A 23,246-nucleotide genomic window follows, 5' to 3' on the forward strand; every position below is an offset into this window, starting at 1 on the left:
CGCCTGTTTCTGCCTCCCAAGTGCTGGGATTAAAGGCGTGCGCCACCACCGCCCGGCTGGGATTTTTTTTTAAGATTTATTTATTATTATAAATAAGTACACTGTAGCTGTCTTCAGATGCACTAGAAGAGGGGGTCATCTCACTACAAGTGAGCCACCATGTAGTTGCTGGGATTTGAACTCAGGACCTTTGGAAGAGCAGTCAGTTCTCTTGCCCACTGAGCCATCTCACCAGCCCAGTGAGTACAGATTCTTTTATTACACATTGATTTAAAAGCTACCAGTCTTTTATGGTTCTATTCTAAGCATACTTACTCACACAAGGCCACAGATCCATATTTTGTGACCTTTCTCTGAGGCTTTTCTAATGCAGTTCCTCAAATGCCACTTGTGGTCCACTGGTGTGATCTACATAGACACTTTTAAAAATCAGTTGTTGGGCATGTTGGGTTTTGTAGAGGAATTTTAATCTAGCAGCATGGCTACTCTGGCAAAGGATCGCATCCAAAGATCTAGGTCTGCATGATCCAGTGGAATGCAGACAAGCCACACACCTTTAATCCCCCTGGCTGGAAGACAGACGTACCGTAGTATAAAATTAGTTTGTAGAAGGAAGCAGCCGCATCTAATGGAGAGGCAAAGTGACAAATAGAAAAGTTTGACAGAATGAGTCAGAGATAGGATACACCCAACTCTCAATCTCAAGAGAACCGCACGGGAAAGAGAAGCTATTTAAATGCAGCACAGGGAGAGTCAATTGGGAGGCAGCACAGTGAGTGCCAGACAAGGGAGTTGAGGTCACCCCTGAGTTCGTGCAGTTGGGTTCATGAAGTCCAGAGGCAGTTTTTCCAAGCAGAGCAATTCAATCAGAAGCCAAGAGAAGTCGATTTGTATCGGTTAGCTTGGAGAGGAGTTTGAATCAGTCAGCCAAAGTTCAGAAAGAGCTAGAAAGGGTGAGCTTAGTCACCAGTAAGCCTGCGAGACAATTCCACTGGAGAATAAAAGTTACAGAATTTGAACAATTAAATACTTTTTATTAGGATACTAAGGAGTTATTGAAGCTTATGAAAAATTGGCAATGTTACATTCAAATGAGGAGCCTGTATTAGAGACTTGCTTAGAGGAAAGGGTAGAGACTTTCCTACAACTACTGCATATGAAATTCTAGAAAATGTAAAGCATCCTGACACCAGTGAACCACTAGACTTGTTTTTAGTTGTAGCTGTTTTTTCCCTCCAAGAGCAGGTTTCCCTGTTTAGCCCTGGCTGTCCTGGAACTTGCCCTGTATGTATAAGAAGCATCATCTTGCACATACAGGCATTTTAAGTCTGTGGAGGGCCTCAGGCAAATGGAGCTCTGCTCCCTGTGACCTGGTGCTGTCCTGTGTTCTTTGAGGCTGGCTCACTCAACCCTGGATTTCAGATTCAACTCCTCACCTTCAGCCAAACTCTGGACTGCTCCTCTTGCACCTGAAGATCACAACCAAGTCTTGTGTGGCCTCCGTCCAGTTAACTTTCTCTGAGCATCCTCCTGCCTCAGCAACCGACCTTTGTTTCTTCTGTTACTCACCTCCTCTTTCTCCTTAGGTCTCAGCATTATTATTTAATTCTCAGATCTTATCATTTCGGTGCTTAAAAAAAACTTAACTGTGGCTTCCCATTGTTTATGTTTCGAGAGACTCTTCAACCTCTGTGACCTTATTAATGTCATCTGCTATAGCTACTCTCTCTCCTAGTCAAAATCTGCTGCTCTTTCCTGTGGTTTGCTCTCACTTGATTCATAAAAAGATTACTGTTTTCTCTCCTCCTAAGTCTACGCCAGCCATGGTATTTATCAGTAGTTACCCACATTATGTATCCCCTATGCTGAGGGCTCTTCTCGTGTTCAAACATACGATTGTTTTCTGATACATCTTTTTATTTCCTCAGTGAGTTGTAGAAGGCTGGCCAGTGTCTTGAAAATGCACATCTTAATTGTGTTAGCTGGTCTTATTTTTTAAGATGAAAAGACTTGAGTTTGGCATGACTAACTTGAGAGATGCTTGCTAATTTGGGGGAGGAGCATTCTTTTTTTAGGTACTCACACTATCCACTCCACTCAGAAAGAAATGACACGGGCTGGAGAGATGGCTCAGTGGGTAAGAGCACCAACTGCTCTTCCGAAGGTCATGAGTTCAAATCCCAGCAACCACATGGTGGCTCACAACCACCCGTCATGGGATCTGATGCTCTCTTCGGGTGTGTCTAAAGACAGCTACAGGGTACTCATATAAATAAAAATAAATAAATCTTAAAAAAAAAAAAGAAAAAGAAAAAAAAAAGAAAGAAATGACACGTATGAAGGATTCCCTTGATACACGGTGGAAGGGTCGAATCAAATGTGCAGGGAGGTGAATGGAGGAAGGACTCGAAGAAGGGTTAACAGTACTAAAAGGTAGTGGTATAAAGATGGTGAGTCCTGAGGTCCTTATGCTGCTTTGTAAAGATAGAAAGTAAGTTTCAGTTTACAAGTCTCTGTATGAGTATAGCATGTAGTGAGTGTTAGGTGATGTTTTCTGTTTTTATATTGTAGTTTTTCAAGACAAGAGTGTGTCTGTCACTCTGGCTGTCCTGGAACTTCTTTGTAGACCAGGATGCCCTTAAACTCACAGAAATTGCAGTGCCTCTCTGCCTCTGAAGTGCCGAGATGAAGGATGTCCATGGTGACACCCAGTTTGACAGTCTGCTTTGAAGTGAACACACTATAAAGTCGGCCTTAAGGCCAGCCTACAGGTGAGAAGAGAAGCGGTCTGAGAGGTCTACAAATGACAGACTTCATCCCACTGAATGTGCTTTCTCAGATTGAGGGTTAAGGTAGACGGAGCCATGGTTCAGTGTTATATTCAAGCTCCTTCTCTAGTAATGAGTTACGTAGTCATTTTATTTATTTATTTTTGGTAGGAAAGGGCCATATTCTTTTAAGAGAGAAGGTTAAGAGATTAATTAATTAACCTTAGTATTTTTATGCACCGACTCAGGAATGGATCTAGTGGGGCTGAGGCTCCCTAGGGATAGAATTATCTAATCTAATAGAGATGAAAGATTGGACATAAACCTCTCCCTAGAGAGAAAGAGTGGATAGTATAATTAGCCGAGGGACCTTGTGGCACCTGGAGACATGCTGCACACATTCCTGGGATAGCTCATTAGCAAATATGTCTCACTGAAGGGCATTGAGGCCGAATCTAGGGCAGCTAAAATAAAAAGTCTTGTTGCTGAACTGAGGGCTGTGTATGGATTGGCTGGTGTGTCCCAGAGGATGGATTCAGGGTGCCTGCTCTGGCTGGGACAATGCACTCAGCTTCTTCGTGGTACTGCTTGGTGGAGCAAATTGTTCTAGGTGTTGTTCTGGCATCTGCCTGCTTCTAGACTCCCCCGCCCCCTTAGCGGGAGGTGGAGTGTCACTTCTGAGAGTAGGAAGGTAAGGTTGCTTTTGGTTCCGTTTGTCCGTCTTAGCGAGTTAGCCAGGAAGTAAGCTTAACTAAGTCCAGGGCTCACCTTCCATCCTAGTCTTTGGCTGTCTAGTGGCCATGCCTAGAAACAAGAGGGAAGGAGAGGGGAGAAGACACTAGAAAGCTGCTCTAAGTCATCTGGATACAGTTTCTAAAAACCTGAAAGGAGCCAGTGAGGCTCACTCAGCATTAACTCAGATGAAATATCATTAGATTACACACTGAGTTAAACACTCTAGAGTTCGAAAAGCGAGCTGTAGATTAGAAGGGGGAAGGCTGTTTCAGTGTGGATTTGTTGTCGAAAATAAATGGAGTGGAGATTCAGTATTAAGGTGAATTGTTAAGCTAATGATTCATATAGTAATTGAATTAAGATAATTAATGTTTCAGGCATAGTAGACTTGGCTTTTTAAGAAGAGCATTAAAACGTTGTTTCCTCACAGGCTAATTTATCCTGCAGTTCTTTAATCATTTAATCTGTTCAACATTGTGGCTTCTTTTATGTTGTTAAAAGAAAGGGCAGTATTCTTTTTCAAGTAATTTTTAAGGGAAACATTCTTATTATAGAAATTCATCATTAAGGTTCAATTTTTTAAACAATTAGCTGCCCCAGAATAAGTCATAAAAACTTACTCATCGCTTCATTGCTGTCGCCACATATTTTTACATTTGTCAGTAGTTAAAACCACCCGCTTATTAAACTTAAGGTTTTCTTTTCTTTTTTTTTTTTTTTTTAAAGATTTGTTATTTTAAATAGGTACACTGACTTCAGAAGCACTAGAAGAGAGCATCAGATTTCATTAGGGGTGGTTGTGAGCCACCATGTGGTTTCTGGGATTTGAACTCACGACCTTCAGAAGAGCAGTTGGTGCTCTTACTGACTGAGCCATCTCACCAGCCCAAATTTAAGGTTTTCTAACTAGAGTGATTTCTGAATATGTAGGCTTAGCTCCCAACTGAAGAGAAGGGCCATGTGCCCTCTATCTACCTCTTTAGAACCTTTCATCTAGAGGCCATTTGCAGGGCAGCGTCCTCTGAGACAGAGTTCTGTCTTTTCATTGGTCTCTGGCCAGAGCATCAGAAGCTTGCCAATTGTCTTTTAGTTATCTTAAATTACTGTTGTTTTTTTTTTCTTTATATTAACAAAAAATTCATTTTGTTTGTTTCTTTCTGTTTTTCAAGACAGTGTTTCTCTATGTAGTCCTGGTTTTCCTGGAACTAGCTCTGTAGACCAGGCTGGCTTCAAATTCAAGAGAACCTCCTGCCTCTACCTCTGCCTCTGCAGTGCTGGGATCAAAGGTATTAAAGTCATTTCCGCCGGGTGGTGGTGGCCCATGCCTTCAGTTCCAGCACTTGGGAGGCAGAGACAGGCGGATTTCTAAATTCGAGGCCAGCCTGGTCTACTGAGTGAGTTCCAGGACAGCCAGGGTTATACAGAGAAACCTTGTCTTGAAAAACCAAAAAAAAAAAAAAAAAAAAAAAAAAAAAAGTCATTTCCATCTAGTTTTGTTTTATTTATTTATTCATCTATCTATCTATTTATTTATTTTTGTGGTCACAATATAATTACATCCTTCCCCTCATCTCTTCCCTTCCTCCAAACCTTTCCTCCTTGCTTTCTTTCAAATTCATGATGACTTTTTTTTTCAATTGTTATATACACATATCTGTATGTAATCCTAAATATACAGATACAACCTGTTCAGTCTATACAGTCTTCCCTGTGTGTTGTCAGGGATGACCATTTGGTACTGGATAGCCGATTGGCTCTCCAGTCGCTCCCTGTTACAGACTTCCTTTATTTAGTTCTTTGTGTGGGGTCGAGGCCCTCTGGACTTTTCACACTTTCCATATAGTAAGACTTAAGCATATTTCATTTTAAAAAATACATTTCAATACTGTTGCCATTTAAGATGAATATTGTAATTAAAAAGAAACTTCACTAATGACAGGGTTTATACTCGAGTCCAGCAACCGTGGATGCAAACCTCAAGTTTGGCTATTAGAGCATGATAATGAGCTTGTTGAATAAGGTTCTGTGGTCTGGGCTTAGCTTTATTATTTCCTATGGATAATTTAGGCAAGCCTAGGTTTTTATTTTGTTTTGATTTTAGTTTTTTTGTTTTTTGTTTTGTTTTTTTTGCATTATGAGGATGAATTAACACACCCAGGATGGAACGCTTAACAAAACAAACAAACGGCTCTGCCAATTTTTTAGAATTATTTGAATAAGGAATAGGAAGCCAAGCCTGAGACCTGTGAATTTATCCTCTGACTGCAGCTTTTGTGGGGAGTATTTCGGCCCCAGTAGGGACTAGGCCTATCTAAGCACCCTGTCTCAGTGGGATTACAGGAAGTCAGGAGTAGGTGCAAGGTGAGACCTGCCTCAGGACTGAGTTTTATTTAGTGGAAGGAGCTGGGTTTCTTCCAGGTTTGCAGTCTATTATGTCTGGGTGTGTTGTTAACAGATCTTGTGTTGCCTTTAGGTTGTTAACAGTGTAACAGCTCCATATGTCTCCTTGATGTGGGATCCCCCGGGACAGGACATTTGCAATGCGGCATCCTCTGAGACTTCTGTGTTTTCATTGGTCTCTGGCCAGACCATCAGGAGCTTGCCAGTTGTCTTCTTTTAGTTACCTTAAATTACTGTTTTATTTTTCTTTATATTAAGATGACATGCATCCCTTATGTTTTTCTGGGTGTTCAGCTGGCCTAAACCACTCAGTACATATACCCAACTTTCTAAAATAAAAACTTCCAAATTTATATCCGTGTATATATTGTTTTACTCTAGTTTTGGATAGAGAAAAAAATTTTTTTTCCTGTTTTAGTGCAAGGGGTATTAAGTTTTAAATCGGTAGAACAGAGATGTGTGTTATTCCAGATGAGTATTTCTACATTAATTTATTTCATTTCTGTGTGTTTTGTCTGTGTGCATCTCTGCAACATATGTGTGCCTGGTGCCCTCAGACCAGTGAGATCCCTTGGAACTGTGATTACCCACGGTTGATTGTAGCTTGGGTGCTGGGAATCCTGCCTGGATCCTCTGCCAGAACAACCTATTCTATCTCCCTCCGACCCCCGCCCCATTATTTTCAGTGACAGATGGGTGTTTTCTGCAATGCACCATGTGCTGAGAAAAGTCAGTGAACATGAAGTACAGAGGCAACACTGGCATAGCCTGTGTATGGCACTGTGAGTACATGCCTAATGATGCAGCCAGCGCTCTTAATCACTGAGCCATCATCTTACGGTCTCACGGACTGAGTGAGCCCTTAGACCATTTAAAAAGGAATAAACTGCTACCATTTAATACGCTTTGCTTGCTATGAATAGGAAACAAGAACTTTATAATACATTGTAGAAAATTTGGAAAATATAATTAAGCAAAATGAAAGAAAACCATGTCACCACCAAAAGTAGCTCTTACATTTCAGGACAAATGTCTTTAAAATATTCAACCCATCCTCTGCTTGTCAGATATTGTTATCGGTGTGGGTTTCTGTCCTCCCCCTCCCCCCCCTTGACTTTCTTAAAAAGATGGAGAAAGAAAGAAAGGAAGAAAGGAACTTTAAGAATGTGGAGCTTCTCTGAATTCTAGCATTTCAAAGGTTCTAACTCTGGGCTGGGAATGTAATTCAGTGTGGAATTCCAGTTTGAAAGTAGCTCTGGGGTCAGCCCTTGGGAACCACATAAATCAAGGGTGGTAGAAGCAGGAAAATCAGAAATTTAAGATTATCTTATCTGTCTTATCCATTGATACTAGCAAGTTCAAGGCAGGCCTGAGGTGTGATCAAACAAAACAAATGTTTTGTGGTGCCCCACGCCTTTAATCCCAGCACTTGGGAGCTGGCATTTCTCGAGGCCAGCGTGGTCTACCGAGTGAGCTCCAGGATAGCCAAGTCTACACAGAAAATCCAAACCAAACAACACAACACACGCCAGGACACCCTACACACCCAAGGGTTTAACTGTGATCCTTGAAGAACAACACTTTGTCAATGCCGAGATCCAGTCACAGCTGATTGCTGATTGAGGCAGCTTGGGAAATTTTCATTCAAGACTCCACCCTGGTGAAGCCTGGAGTTTTGACCTTGGGTTTGCTCAGTGACCCTGGTTTTGGTTTTGAATTTGTGTAGCCTTGGCTGGCCTGGTTCTCAGGTGTGCCTGCCCCTGCCTGAGTGCTGGGATTAATGATGCACAGTCCCACTTCCAGCACTTTCCAGTGCCTGACCAGGCTGTCTGACCACCTTTACCTGCCTATCTCTTGAGTGCTGGGATTACAGGTGTGTGCCACCGAGCCTGGGTCTTAATAATACCTACACATAAGATTTTGGTGGCTTCTGAAATGACCTTCTTTAGAGTGTTTTTGAGGATCAAGGTGTGTGTGTGTTTGTGTGTAGAACTGCCTTTCCCCACACGCTCCCTTTTTAAGTAAATTAGATCCTGGGCTGAGTTTTGAGGCACACTGGATAGGAAGGATTGCAATTTGAAAAGATTAAAAAAAAATCAATGTTTAGAGAAGTTTTTACTGTAAGTCACAAAGATGTTTACAGTTTGACTGTAAACAAAGTTCCTAGTCTGAGATTTTCCAGAAATTTCCAGTTTATAGCTAGGAAAAGGGAGGTTAAAGTTTACATAGGCCTTAAACATGCATGATTCCAGTGTTTGACGTTTTTATTTGAAATATCTTTTTATAAAAAAGAAGAGTATTATCCCCGTAGGCAGTCTTCCCAAGAATTTTGTTAGTTTTCAAAATTTGTGACTTTTAGCTGTTTTAGAGACTTTAACCAGTTCTTGGGCATGAACCCCACCAACACCACCAAGTTCCCTTAATTCTCCATGTCTTTTTGATTTCCTTTCTCTTCATACAGGTTTCCTGTACTGTGAGCTTCTTGGTGATTCTTTCTCAGTTTCCTCTGCAAACATGAGCTTGCTAATCAAGGACTTCCGAGCTGCTCTGACTACAGGAACAGAATCTAAGTCTTAGAACACAAAGATGCTTTGAAAGCTATTTTGCATTATCATAAGCCTAACTGTTCACTGGGCTACCACGTCAAATTCTAGGCTCTGTCGGAATTGCCTTCTGTCACAGTTAACCTGTAGGCAGTTTTTCTGCATAGTTAAGATGACTGCTGTCGCCTAGCTTTCTACCATCTTTCAAACTGAAGGAAGACGTGAGAAAGGAAGTTTTCCTTCTCTCAATGCTCTCTCCTTCCCAAGGGGGAGCTTCTAAAGCAAATGGTCACGTTTGTTGGTTTTGTGTGTGAGTGTGTGTGTGTTTGTGTGTCCCGAGCACGTGTGTGGAGATCAGAGGATAACTGGTAGGAGTTGGTTTTCTTCCTCCACTACGTGGGTCCCGGGGACCAAACTCAGATCATCATCCTTGCTGGGTGAGAAGCACTTGTAGTGAGCCATGTCGCTGGCGCCCTAACAGGTTCTTCCTCACTTATACAAGGCTTCGCCCTTATTACAGAACTGTTATCCCCGCCAAACCTAGTCACAGGGCTCGCTTAAAGATCCTTCAATGGCAAAGAACCTGGGTTTCCTTCCCATTCTTAACAAAGGCCCTGATGACCCTGAGACATACGAACTAGTAATGCCTTTGTGTTAGGATGGGGAGGCAAGGGGAGGATGGAACTTTGTGCTAGCCACTGCATCCACTCTGAGAAAAAAAAGACTTTTAGACTGAAATAAATCCTGTTCATCTCGCACTTCTTACAGTATACGCTTAAAATATGTGCAAGCATTGAGTTATTAGTGGTGTTAAATGTAAGATACTCTTTGAGTTCTAAAAATAGAGCATGAGAGCTGCCTCCCTGATGGAAGTGGGAGACGAATGCTTAAATCCCGAGACTCCAACCTTCTGTACTGCTGGAGCGGGAACCATTTCTGCGTTCCAGAAGCCTCTGACCTGCCTTCCTAGGAGGAAGTGATTGTAAAGCTGAGCTTTCTTTTCAACTCCTTTGACTGTCCGAGCCATGGGAATTACATGTGACATTGATCCACTTAGAAAAAGTGATTGATTTTTTTTTTTTCTATTCTGGGACACTGAAATCTTCCCCTGCAGCCCCCCCCCCCATTTTTCTTTTGTTTACAACTATCAAATCTTCCCATTATAGTGTTATTTAGTATGTCAGTTGTATTGGCATACAACTGTGTTGTTTCCTTTCTACCGCAAGACAAGGGACTGAAGTGCATATTTTACATATCAAAGCCGACCTGACCTTCAGGTCCTCCCAGCATCCCTCAGTCCCTATCTGCTTGCCCTACCCCCAAACTTGAACTTTCCAGCCCAGGTGCTGAGCTGCCCTCCAGGTCCTCCCAGCATCCCTCAGTCCCTATCTGCTTGCCCAACCCCCAACCTTGAACTTTCCAGCCCAGGGGCTGAGCGGCCCTTCCCCCAGGAGCTCCTCCCTAAATAATCCAGACCTTTTGGGCTCTTTCTCCTCTCAGAGTTCAGCTACCCTTCCCCCACCCCCACCCCAGACTCCCCTGGTCTCAATTCTTGGGGCCAGTTATCTCCCCCAAGAGCAGCTTCCCAATAAATCTGCCTTTAATGTAGTCCAATCTGGCTTGAATTGGCTCATTTCACCGGCGGAGAAATAACCTATTAGGCATATCATTTTTAAAAATCAAAGTGCAAACAAATGAATCCTGTAAAAGTCTGAGATCGAGGGCTTAAAGGGCCGAGATGGATTGTTGAAGGAATGGAGTTATTAGAGTTCTTCATGCCTTGGCCAGACAGGAGCAGCAGCAGGGTGGGATTGCGAGGGACCCAGGGCTCAGCACCCAGAGGCGGTGTGGCAGGCAGGGTCTGTGAAGAGAGGAAGGAGTCAGCCCATCGTTCAGAAGCGGCTTTCACAAGGAAAAAAGGTGGTTTCACAGCTCGAGCCTGGAGCCAGGCAGGAAGCTGGGAGAGGGGTTGTGAGCAGGAGTACCCTCTTTGGATGCAAACCGCATGGGAGAGCCTGGCATCTAGAAGTCTGTTCCCTAGGGATTCACAGACTTGTCTGTGGGGAGCTTGTCCGTGCCCCTGAAGGGGGAGGGAAGCTGCAGGTATTGTGGCCTGAGCAGCAGCTAGATTGAAACATTGCAACATTGGTAAGATTCTGAAACAAAATTTCACGCTTTACATCCACACACAGCAGAACGAATCTTTGAACGTTTCACTCAGGACCTGAAGCTCTTACGCAGCTTTCCGAAGCGGCCCCGTGTTCTTAGTATGTTTTAGATTACAGACCACAGAAAGAGAGTGACTCTAGGGTACACTGTGTGGCTTCTGACCCTTGGCCAGATGGGATTCTTTCTAAGGTGCAAGGTCGTAAGTCATCTGAATCTTGTGTCCTCATCTCTACACTGAGGTCGCACCAACCCAGAAGGGTTGCTGCGCTGGTATCCTGAGTTGACAGAAGGAAAGCATTCAGTCCTGCTACATACAAATAAGCTGTAAGTATGATAACATTGATTTTTTTGTTTGTTTGTTTTGTTTTGTTTTTCAAGACAGGGTTTCTCTATAGCTCTGGCTGTCCTGGAACTAACCCCACTCTGTAGACCAGGCTGGCCTTGAACTCAGAAATCCACCTGTCTCTGCCTTCCAAGTGCTGGGATTAAAGGCTTGTGCCACCACCAGCCGGGCAACAGGGTCTTTCATTAACCCGGAACTTGCTGATTTGTCTGGGTTGCCTGGCCCCCAAGCCTAGGGGAACCAAGCACATGCCTGCCCTTTTTCTGTGTGAGTTTTTGAGGGTCAAAACTCAGATCTTCATGTTTGTCCGCTAAATACTTGACTGACTGAGCCACCCCTCAGCCCCTCTCTTTTTGGTTGTTTCTGTTTTTAAAGTAAATTTTGTTTATAATACAAACAAGAATTCCATGTAGGATTTTTTTTTTCTATCAAGTGGGCGATGACAATCCCATCTAGAACGGAATGTTTCACAACATCTTAGCAGTTACTTTTACTTGGTGACAGTATTGTCCCATGTGTTGCATTTTGAGCATGGGTTTAAATGCTAGGTTCGTGGCATTGGTGGTATAGTGTGTAGAAATGCCCTGGGTGCAAGTTTATCGGGTACCTGTAATTTCCCATCTGTATCTGAACTGACAGAAGAACAGAGTCACGTGGTGCGGCTGTGCTTGTTTGAGGGTTTAGTCCCATCAGGAACGCTCAGGACACCGGGAAACTCGCCAAATCACGTCTAACTCAGAGCAAAAATCAGTGAAACTTCCTTTATTTGATTCATGATCAAATGTAGTATGGATTCAGAATATCAGAATGGCGTTGCATCCCGTTAAGTCTTTTTAAAAATTACATTGCAAGCAGTGAGCTTTATTTCCTTGTTTCATGTTTTGATAACGGAGTTTCACCATGTAGCCCAGGCTGGTCTCAATCTTGTGCCTTCCTACTTTAACCTCCTGATATGCAGGTACTTCTAGCCTGTGCCATCACTCCCAACTCTCCTCCCCAAGCAGAAGGACCAGCCAGTTGAGAAAGCTCTTGTTTTTTTTTTTACAGTTCAGGAATTGTTTTGGCAGAATGCAGCCGGCGCTGACTGACTTGGACTGTTTAATATATATCCTGAGATTGGGTCAGGAATTCGTCTCATCCTCAGGTTGAACTAAGTTTCCTTTTTTTTTTTTTTCTTCGAGACAGGGTTTCTCTGTTGTAGCCCTGGCTATTCGGGAACTCACTCTGTATACCAGGCTGGCCTTGAACTCAGAAATCCACCTGCCTCTGCCTTCCAAGTGCTGGGGTTAAAGGTGTGCGCCACCACTGCCCAGTGGATTGAGTTTCCTGTTACAGTCTCTCAGGGTATGTAGACTGAATGTCCTAGGATTGGCTATCAGTGGGTTTTAGCCGTGGGTGGTGCCCCATCAGTGCTAGGCCTGGGTGTTGTGAGGGGCAGGACTTAAGGCAGAGGTTGCCCTGGGTGTTTTCAGGGGCAGGACTTAAAGGCGGATGTTGCTGCCCTGAGACTCACACTCCCAGAAAACTGGTCTGCAGACATCACACAGTCTTGCTCCCTTTTAATGCCTGCGTCGGGCTTGTTGAGGCCTCTCTCAGTCCCACCCTGCACTCTGTTCTCTGTAGGCAGGGAACTAGGTCAGAGGAACTATTTCAGTACACAAGTATGCAGGTGGACCTTGATCTTTCTTCTCAAACCTGTATGTTTGTTCAGCACCTGGGGTGTCCTGTGCCATTGCTCTCAGGGGGGATATAGAGGCAGGTGTCTGGGAGTCTCTAGTCAAACACTTGACTGATTGGTCCGTGTGTCACCTTATTTTTTTTTATGTGTGCTTCTGTTAAAGACACTTTACTGTATATATATATCATCTGCTCACTGCCACCTCGTGTGACAAAGTAGCTCGTTTGATAGCTCGTCCTTGTGCTTAAGGATATTGTACAGCATTTTAGTGTTTGGGGCCATTGTAAGTGAAAATATTGTGACCAGTGAAACCAAGGAAAAGGTACGTATTTTAAGGTAGTACGGAAGTCAAAGAAGGCTGATCACCATCTTGCTTGACCTTAGTGAGCATGTGCCATTTTGTTGGAGATTTTCCCTGTCTTGACCCTGACTACAAGTGACCATGAGCACACATGCAAAAGTTTTTAAAAGAATATCTTTTACTATTCTTTGGCACCTTCATGCATGTATACAATGTAGCTTGGTCATACACACCCAGAGCTATGAAATTTTAAGTCTGTCATCTTTTTTTTTTTTCCTTTGTTTTTCGAGACAGGGTTTCTCTGTGTAGCCCTGGCTGTCCTGGAACTCACTCTGTAGACCAGGCTGGCCTTGAACTCAGAAATCCTCCTGCCTCTGCCTCCCAAGTGCTGGGATTAAAGGCATGCGCCACCACTGCCCTGCTTAGTGACAGAGCACTTATCCTGTGTCTTTGGAGACAGTATGCTGCCTTGGGTTTTATGAAGTTGGTCCCTGTGACAACAGGATGTGAGAACAGGATGGGGACAGAGGTAAATAACTTGCAGAATGTTGGGTGCATTTGCCAGTCAGTAAGTCAGGTTTCAAACCCACTCTGGTGGGGTCCCCAGATAGATGTACCCCACCTCTTCCTTTGGTTTAAGACTTTTTTCACATACTTGGAGCATCATGGAAACCATCTCTCTCTTTTTTAAAGATTTATTTATTTATTTTATGTATATGAGCACACTGTCACTATCTTCAGACACACCAGAAGAGGACATCAGATCCCATTACAGATGGTTGTGAGCCACCATGTGGTTGCTGGGAATTGAACTCCAGACCTGTGGAAGAACAGTCAGTGCTCATAACTGCTGAGCTATCTCTCCAGCCCTGGAAATCATCTTAAGGGGTATGTTTTTGTGAAAGAAGGTTCAGCACAGAGAAAATACATGAGATAGTCATTTTTTGAAAACATCTCACATCTGTTTACCTATATCAGTAGTCTGTTAATTCATACCAGTATTAATACACAAGGGAAAATACAGGCCAAGATGCCCGTTCACTCTTTGAAGAGTGCTAATGTTTTCCTCTGGAAGATTCCTTTTATGTCACCTAAATTCTGGTTGTACTCAAAGCAACACAAAAAGCAAAATTTCTACTAAAACATGAGTCATAAATAACAACCCCCCCCACCCCCAACTAGCCATTCCAAGCACTAAATCTGAAGTGGCTCCCCTAGAAAGCACAAGGGGACCCTCTTTAACTGGTCAGATGCTTGTTGGCTCCCAGAGGCCTGCAGGAGTTTTATACAAACCATGAGGATTTACACTTTATAGTGTAAATTATTTTATAATAGGGAAAAGCCTACAGCAGGTATAATACAACGTCAACTTACAGAGCACACGTGCACCTAGTATACAAACGTATAGTTAGCCTAGGATTAGGATTTACACCGTGTCTACACTTAGACCGTATTCTGACTCTAATTATCTCACAAGGCTAATGTTTACACGTTGTCAGGAGACTGAAAGTAAATCGGTGCACCACATCCTTTTGCTAGTTCAGAGCTTTGGCCCATAGGAGCTGTGTGCAGTGTGAGGCCATGCAGATTGTCCTTGGGGTCAGCCAGCTGGTGACCATTGAATGACTGGAGTATCCTGCTGTTATGAGAGGTAGGCAAGGCAGGCGTAACTATTTCAACTTCTTTGAGTTACTGTCTATCCAGAAAGGAAAAAGTGTGCATGCAAAATACTGGTCAGTGCTGGCCTACGGCAATGACTGGCCACTCGGAGATGAAAGTGCCTGGGCTATGGGCTATGCAGATGCAGAGAGGCAGGGACTGTTAGAGTTGGAGTCACAGAGTAGGTGGTGACGCTGGAGGTCCTTTCACGACCATAACAATGGGATACTACTGCCTTGTGCTAAAAGTAACAGGGCTAACCACACTGAGATCCGGTGGCGGTGTGCAAAAAAGTAGAAGAGCAGATTTTAAGAGCATTCTTATTATCTCAGAAGGAGTGATGTCTAATGCTTTCCCAGGCGGTAAGTAAAGGACAGACCAAAGTATTAGAGAAAGACTCGGGCAAGTTGGAAATGTCAAAATGTTCTTTGGAACATGCAGTCCAAGGGCTTCAGCAACCTTCCGGAGATCTCATCTGGTAGCAGGTTGGAAGTTACCTACAGTGCCTGAGGGACAGATAGTGTGGTATCTGCTCCTAAGGTCAGCTCTGGGCTAGGCTAGTTTTTTTGCTAAGCTTTTGACTGAGTGCTGTAGCTATTTATTGGGAATCTAAGGGAAGCCTAAAACATTCTTCTTGCCCACAGAAGAAAACCCTGCCTTCCCACTTTCTCTGGTAGGGCCAAGGATACAGGCTGCCAGGGTGATGCTGTCTTTGAGAATTACTCTTGGATTTTTCATGGGTAAATGTTCCTGTTTTTCAAAAACAGGTGTTAAACCTGATGATTTCCACATACCTTATTTTGTAAACCCTGATAATCCTGGCAGGAATGCATTATCGTTGTTAGCCTGTAATCCAGCAGATAGGTTTTCGAAGAAGTGATTAGCTCACTCCTGCCCTACATAGGGTGTGTGACTGAGATCAGAACTCCCCAGCTCCCAAGACCAGCTCACTATGGTTCCCCAGCCCACTCAACACCACACGAGTCACAGCCTTTGTGAGCTGGACGAGCTCATTCTGATTTTTGCAGCATCATTAAAATGCTGGGTTGATCAGCAGCAGCCGAGAGGAGAACCAGCCAGACTTGACTGAGGGTTACGAGTGTTTCTTGGCGAGCGTAAAGTTGGATACCTGAGCAAGTGTAGAACTAGCAGTCTGGAAACCAGCCTAAGGAACTTGGGAAAGATGCAGTAGACAGACAAGATGGCTGGAGTGGGTTCATCTTCTATAAAGCTAAATAGAATAGAGTATGATTGGTACAGACTTCCTTGTCTGAGCCTATGAAATCACATGCTGCCGCCAAAACGGGTTTTCATGGTATTGTCTTCTCGTATTTGCTTTGATGTGAAGGTTAATGGCAGAGGCTGCTCTCCTGGCCAATCACTGCTTGCAGGCGTCCAGCACATAGGCTGTTTGGCTTGTCCAACTAGTTGAAGCCAATTCTCTTTTGCAAAATAGAGGTCAAACAAACCTGCCTCACAGGCTTTGTGTCTTCCATGCTTTGGGTGGGTATTTTAGACTAAATCCACAAAAAAGGCCACACACAGCCGCGGCATCACCTTTAAGCAAGCCTTCCATACTGCCTGCTTTCCCCGAGTCTTCCCAGAACTTGAGTTGTGGAGCTTGAGTTCTGGGAAAGCATTCACGGGACCACCTTGCTCAGAATTCTCAAGCTCAGAATTCTTCAGCTTCCCTTATCTAAGACGGCTGTGGCCTCTTCTTTCCTTACCCCAAACTTCTTGTTAACCAAGGAAGCAGTGAGTTAAAAGAATGGGGCTCAGGGGTTTTTCTGCTAGTCTATCTTTGACACTAATGAAGTGAGTGAGTTTCAAGTCCGTGAACTTGAGCGGATGCTTTTCCATTGAGCAGACTTTTTCATTTAAGAGTCAAAATTGGGTAATGAAATGGGGCTAGGGTAGGAATTAGACAGCTTAAGGTGTGTCGGTGACTTACATAGTCTATCATCAGACACTTTCTGATTCCTCCGTAGAGTAGTAGCCCTAGTAGTAGCTCTATCAGTAGCTCTACCGATAGGAACGTCAGAGACCCCAGTAGCTTCGCCTTGTTCTCAGCGGAGCAATAGAGCTATCAACAGCGCTTTTAACTTCGTAAGAGTGCAGGAATGCTGTGCTGTGTCACCACCCTATCCAGGAGTTTTCATTGCTGCCAAATTACTATCATGGTGGCTCCAGTTTCCCCATCCTGATATGAGAGACTCCGCATATCCTGGTTCCAGCACATTGTTTCAGCTGTAGAGGCTCCTCAGCATCCCAGCGCATTGTTTCAGCCGTGGAGGCTCCTCTCTCAGCATCCAGCGTAGGGCTCTGGTGAGCTGACCTGCCAGCATGCCTCCTGGATTACCAGTCACCTTTCCTTATTCATGCTACCACCTCAAAGTCTTTTAAGGTTCTCTGGTAGTCTGGAACTTTGTGTCTGAACTCTTGATTTTTTTGGACATTGGTAGCTTTTTCTCATAACCTCTTATGGTTAGGACTTGCCAGGCTCTAGCTGATTTTATATTCCTGATAAGACTTAGCCATCATCTATCTAGTGTGCAGTTGGGTCCAGCCCCAGTTGGCGGTTTCACTGACCCCAATACGATGTTTCTAGAGGCATGTTGGCCAGATGCTGTTGTCATAGGTAAGTATGCCGTGATGTCAAAGCTGTTAAACATGCAAACCGTGAGGACTGTGGACAGGCCAGGAGGGGCCTCTAAAGCACCAGTTCTCAACCTGTGTGCTGCAAGCCCTAACGACCCCCCCCTCCGCCCTTTCTGCTCGCTCCGGACCCTGATGACACGTCCTTAGGAGTCACATGTCAGATATTTGCATTGTAACAGTAGCAAAGTTATACTTATGAAGTAGCAACAAACATAATGTTATGGTTGGAGGGGGTTCACCACAGCATTTAGGAAGGTTGAGAATCGTTAAGCTAAAGGATCACCGTCATTGAGAAGCCCACGGCAGAGCCCCAGGCCGTGGGAGAGGAGGATCCAAATGAGACACAAGTCAATCAGGGGCCTCCTCTCCATCTGAGCTACTTTAAGCATCAGCTGTCCAGGCTGTTTTGTAACATTTCTCGGATATTGACTGCGTGCGTAAGTCAGACTTTGAGTTTGTGTGTTCTCAGTATGGATCAGGGTTATTTTTATCTAAATTGATAGGCTGTTTTCACAGGATGCTACCCTTCCTTTGCATGTTCTTAGGCACAGAACATCTAGTTCCCATTTACCACCTAGGTGAAGTTAACCACCGTCCCCCACCATGACTCAGGCTTCCTGTCTTGAATAAGAATCTCATTGACTACTTGAAGGTTGGGTTACTGAGACTCACTAAGTGATGGATATCAAGTGCGTGGCCTATAAGCTCACAATAGTAGTAAAATCCCTTATGTTGTGTGTTGTGTTTGTGTACCGCTGCAGTTTGATACACAAGGATCTCCCAAAAGTCTACATGGTAAAGGCTGGGGTGCAAGGAAGGCGCTACTGAGAGATGGTGGAAGCTTAATTTTAGTGAGTAATCCACTTTATCTCATTCTGAAGTTGTGGGCTAGCATCTGACTTCAGCTCTTCCAGAATTGTTCCTTGGTACGGATGGCCTTGGTGGTTTTAGACATGTTGATAGGCTCCATCTTGCTCAGGGGTCTACCCTTGCTCACTGTGAGAGTGCTGCTCATCCAGTCGTTCTTGAGCGGGAGGACAGGTGCACAGTGGTACAGGGGGACAGATGCTCCATGGTACTCATCCCAGCCGCTGTGCTTGCAGATGTGATGGAGCCGGTTCCTCAGACAACAGTGACCGTGTGGGTTTTCATCTCCATCGCCATGCCAGATCCCATCTGCCGTTGGATGAAGAAATTAGTACTGAAAGGGCATTTCTGTGTAGCTGTCCTGGATGACTTACTTGGATGTCACAAACCTAGAAAATATTCTTGTCGTATTAAGGGAGTTGTCCCTCTGCCAGTTTCTCCTGGCAGAGCCCTCTTGTTTTGAAATATGGACACATGCTGTGTCCAGAGAGCAACTAACCATCTTCCTGCTTGCTGAAAGAGGAGGGTGATGGTTTTCTTTCAAGGTAGAGCCTTGAGGGTCATTGCAGGCTTGCCCTTTGGGGTACTGTGGGGCACAGCAGGGATCTGAACATATACATAATTAAAATTTGCACAACAGCGTGTAGTGAAAGGATATTCAGTATGAAGGACAAAACTCCTTTCCTGAGCCACATGGTACCTGTCCCTGAGGATCATCGAGGAACTTTCTAGAGAGAAAGCAAATTACAAATACATTCAGTACTCACTTCAGGTACTAATAGGCAGGTCTCTGAGAGCCTCTGGAAACAATGTTTCTTTTATTTATTTATTTTATGTATATGAGCACACTGTCACTAACACACCAGAATAGGGCATTGGATCACAATTACAGATGGTTGTGATCCACCATGCGGTTGCTGGGAAATTGAACTCATGACCCCTGGAAGAGCAGTCAGTGCTCTTAACCCCTGAGCCATCTTTCCATCCCAACAATGTTTCTTTTTAAATTTATTTTATTTTTATGTGTGTAGCTGTTTTGCTTACGCATGCCTGTGTACCATGTGGGTACCTGTGCTTTCAGAGATTAGACAAAATTTGATCCCCTCGAATTGAAGTTATGGGTGCTTATGAGTCACCATGTGGGTGCTGGGAAACAAACCACCAGTGTTCCTAACCACTGAACCATCTCTCCAGCCCTTGGGCACAGCATTTTGTCTAATGATTGATCATAGTGTCGCTTTTGTGATTTTGTACTTAGTAGGTGCTGTTGATTCATTACCATTGAGTTCTCATGCCTGAGAAGCCTTATTTCATGCACAGTTCCTCTTTGAGGTACATCGCAGCCTTCTTATGCTAAGGTACAAGCCCTTCTACCCTAATTACGGGCACATTTTAATTGGTAAATTTAAAAAAAAAAGACAAAATGGAAAGACATTAAATCAAATCATGAAGATTAAATGAAACCATGAGCTCTGCTACAGTGACCACTGAGGCCAGGGGCAGATCACTACCCTGCTCCACTGCGCCTGGGATGAGTGTCACAGGACTCCAGTTTTGACTCTACATGGCCTGAGAATCACTTTGACAAAACCATGATTATTGATTTTTGTAAGGAGGGTGAATAACGTGGCCTTGGTGACACAAGCCTTTAATCCAAGCACTCAGGAGGCAGAGACAGGTGGATCTTCAAGTTTGAGGCCAGCCTGGTGTACAGAGTGAGTTCCAGGGCAGCCAGGGCTACACAGAAACCCCACCTCAATATTTATCACCATCACCATCACCATCATCATCATCATTGTGAATGATGGTATCCTGCAAGATACAATGTTCTACACTGCCCTGTCTTTACTTAAGGATGCAATTTAATTGTATTTTATACAGGTAGAAGATTATATAGTCTGTTTTGGTTTGGAGGTTTCATATACCATAAAGTGAGTACTTATTATTGCAAATAACCATGTTTATCTATATACATATAGCCATATATGTGCATATATATGTATTTATAGGTGCACAAGGGTTGGGCTGCACTGGAAATGTTACCCAGTATTGTCAGATTGCCCTCCATCTTGAGTGTGCATTCTAGATGTATTCTTTTTTTTTTTTAAGATTTATTTACGATTTATTCATTTATTATAAGTACACTGTAGCTGTCTTCAGACGCACCAGAAGAGGGCATCAGATCTTGTTACGGGTGGTTGTGAGCCACCATGTGGTTGCTGGGATTTGAACTCATGACCTTCGGAAGAGAAATTGGTGCTCTTACCCGTTGAGCCATCTCACCAGCCCCTCTAGATGTATTCTTACCTGTCCTACAAGAAGAGATGGCTTTCTTTGAATAACAGTATCCATTGTGTGAGTAATGAATTCTGTTTCTTCCTTTGACTAGCCCAGTCAGAGGAGTCAGTGACTACATCAATCACCAAGTAGAAAAGCAAGTGTTCAAACCTCAGATGCCTCACTGAGGGAGGGTCTTGGTCTCCTTTCTCTGCTCACCTGTGGGAAGCCTTTATCCACTACGGAAGGTGCTCACTCCTTCAAAGGCAGTTTGTCACTTTCTTTCCTAAGCTTTCCACAGAAGAACTCTGTGAGTCAACAAGTGGTGCACATTGTACCAACAGACCTGAAAAAGCCATTGTTAGTATTGTTGTAGACTGGAGGATAGCTTCCTAGGCCGAAGTCGATGTTAGCGGAGCTTGTAAGATGGCAGAGCCGTGCAGGTTACTGATCTTTGGTTTCATGAAGCTTTCATTTCAGTAGCAAGAGATAGCCCAACAGTAAGAAACATGATTTGTAGTGTATGCATCTACTGTGGCTATTGGTGTCTGTTAGTGGGGAGAGCTATATGAGAAAGGTGGGGAGGTGTTGGGACGGAGCCGTGGTTTCTCAGGATTTTTGATGTTTGGGTAAAGACACATGTTGAGTGAGGGTCAAGCAGAAGAGACTTCGTAGAGTTGGTAGGCCAGTTCACTCAGCGCTTGGAAAGGTTGTAGGCTTAATCTGTATGAGTGTGTTGGGGAGTGTGGAGCATCATGTTGTTGAGGATGGCTGTAGTCTTCTTCAGGGAGCTTCTGATATTATCTGCCCACAGTGCCCATCCTTACCCATATGTCTAGAAGAATGTAAGCGTGAGGGACTTTTTTTGCACCATAGGGTTACAGAGTAAGTCCTGCCAAAGTACGACTCACCAAGCGGTGGAATACCATATAACTGTAAAAAGTGAGGGTGAGTCCAAGGTACTGTTGAGGGACAGTCCTCGGGACTCATGGCTAAGTAGCATAGGCTAGCATTTCCTATGTTTACAAGCACCTGTGTCTTGGGTGCATGCATGTGTGCACACATGTGTAATGACCAGTTCATCCTCAGGTATTTTTTTAATGACGTCAAACTTCAGGGTTTTTTTCTTATAAGGTTCCCATAGTGTTAGGAGGTTTTGCAGATTTATAAGAAATAGATAGGTAACAAAGGCCCGAAAGGAAGATCACATAAAAGAGAATACTTCCTATAAAAAAAAAGTGCTTAACTACACTCTTAACTGAAGAAATAAAATTACAGTTATTTTAGGGTTTTAGACACTAAAATTTTTGAGCAATCTCAGTGTTTCAGGAAAAGGCTGTTGGTGGAAGTGTGAAATCCTTCACTTTTTCAAGGGCTTTTTGGGTTTTCTACTTGTTAAAAATACCAGCCTCCAGTGTTAGTAAGAAGGATTTCAGAAATATGTCAGGATGCATAGCAGATGCCAAGATTCACAGTGATTTGTCATTTTGTTTTTTTTTTTTTTTCATCTGAACATGTATGTATTAGTACACACATGTAATGTGCAAATTGGAGGTACGGTATTTAGAGGAAAGGAGGGAAGCAAGACGAGCTTTTACTTTACATCATTACTTTTGAGTTAAAAATATCTATGTGGAGTTTTTTGTAATAAAAAGTGTAAACCTACTAATTAAAACTGGAAAGCCAATTTCTTCATGAATGATAAAGCAAGCCACAACATTATTTTTACTCTTCCCCTCCTGCATCACTGACTGATCACCTTCTCATATTATCAATTCCATGATGAAAGTCTGTCTCTTAATTACCTGGCTATGCCCTAGTAATGAGCATGTGGTGAGTTGTTCATGGAAGTTTGCTGACTGTGTAATGGAATAGTCGTGTGGGAGTGGGGGCAGGGGGTTGGGGGAGCGGGTCTGGGTGTGTGTACAAGTGTGGAGGCTAGAAGTTGACACTGGGTATCTTACTTGAACAGGCTCCATTTTATTCTTTGAAAGAGGGTTTCTCACTGAACTGGGAGCTCATTGACTTAGCTCGGCTGACTAATGTTGCAGTTCAGTGCTCTTAACTGAATCAGAGTCCAAGAAAATTAGCAGTTTTTTAAAATGATACATTTTAGCCTTAGTTAGCAGATTGAGTACTGTGCTTTTTGTTTGTTTGTTTGCTTGCCTGTTTTTCTCTCAACATAGTGACAAAACACCACGAGGAAGGCAATTTAGAGAAAACATTTAATTTGGGGCTCACTGTTGCAGAAAGAGTTCATGTTCATCTTGGCAAACAGCAGGCAGGCATAGTGCTAGAGCAGTAGGTGAGAATTTACTTGATCTTGATCCACAGCATGGGGCAGAGAAAAAGAGCTAAGTGGGCAAGGAGCCTCCAAAATGAAGTTCAATCCCTTCGTGACTTCTGACCGAAGCCAGAACCTCAAACGACATTTCAACGCACCTTCTCACATTTGGAGGAAGATCATGTCTTCCCCTCTTTCTAAACAGCTGAGACAGAAGTATAATGTTCGGTCTATGCCCGTTCAAAAAGGATGATGAAGTTCAGGTTGTTCGAGGACACTACAAAGGCCAGCAGATTGGCAAGATGGTCCAAGTGTACAGGAAGAAATACGTCATCTCCATTGAACGAGTCCAGCGCGAGAAGGCTAATGGCACAACTGTCCATGTGGGCATCCACCCCAGCAAGGTGGTTATCACCAGGCTAAAGCTGGACAAGGACCGCAAGAAGATCCTAGACAGGAAAGCCAAGTCCTGACAAGTAGGAAAGGAGAAGGCAAGTACAAGGAAGAAACAATCGAGAAGATGCAGGAGTAGAGACATCTCATGCACGGCTTTCATTAAAGACT

The 23,246-nt window shown here is 43.7% G+C and overlaps 1 protein-coding gene and 1 pseudogene across 1 annotated transcript in view; both read left to right on the top strand.

Annotated features, from left to right (window-relative positions):
- Elovl6 (ELOVL fatty acid elongase 6) overlaps positions 1 to 23,246 on the top strand; it is a 107,164-nt gene that overhangs the window by 12,328 nt on the left and 71,590 nt on the right. The gene's annotated exons all lie outside the window — the stretch shown is intronic.
- Positions 20,846 to 23,214, top strand: LOC116093772 (annotated as a pseudogene).

This window comes from Mastomys coucha, unplaced genomic scaffold (genome assembly GCF_008632895.1).
Source record: "Mastomys coucha isolate ucsf_1 unplaced genomic scaffold, UCSF_Mcou_1 pScaffold16, whole genome shotgun sequence".
Taxonomy (NCBI): Eukaryota; Metazoa; Chordata; class Mammalia; order Rodentia; family Muridae; genus Mastomys; species Mastomys coucha.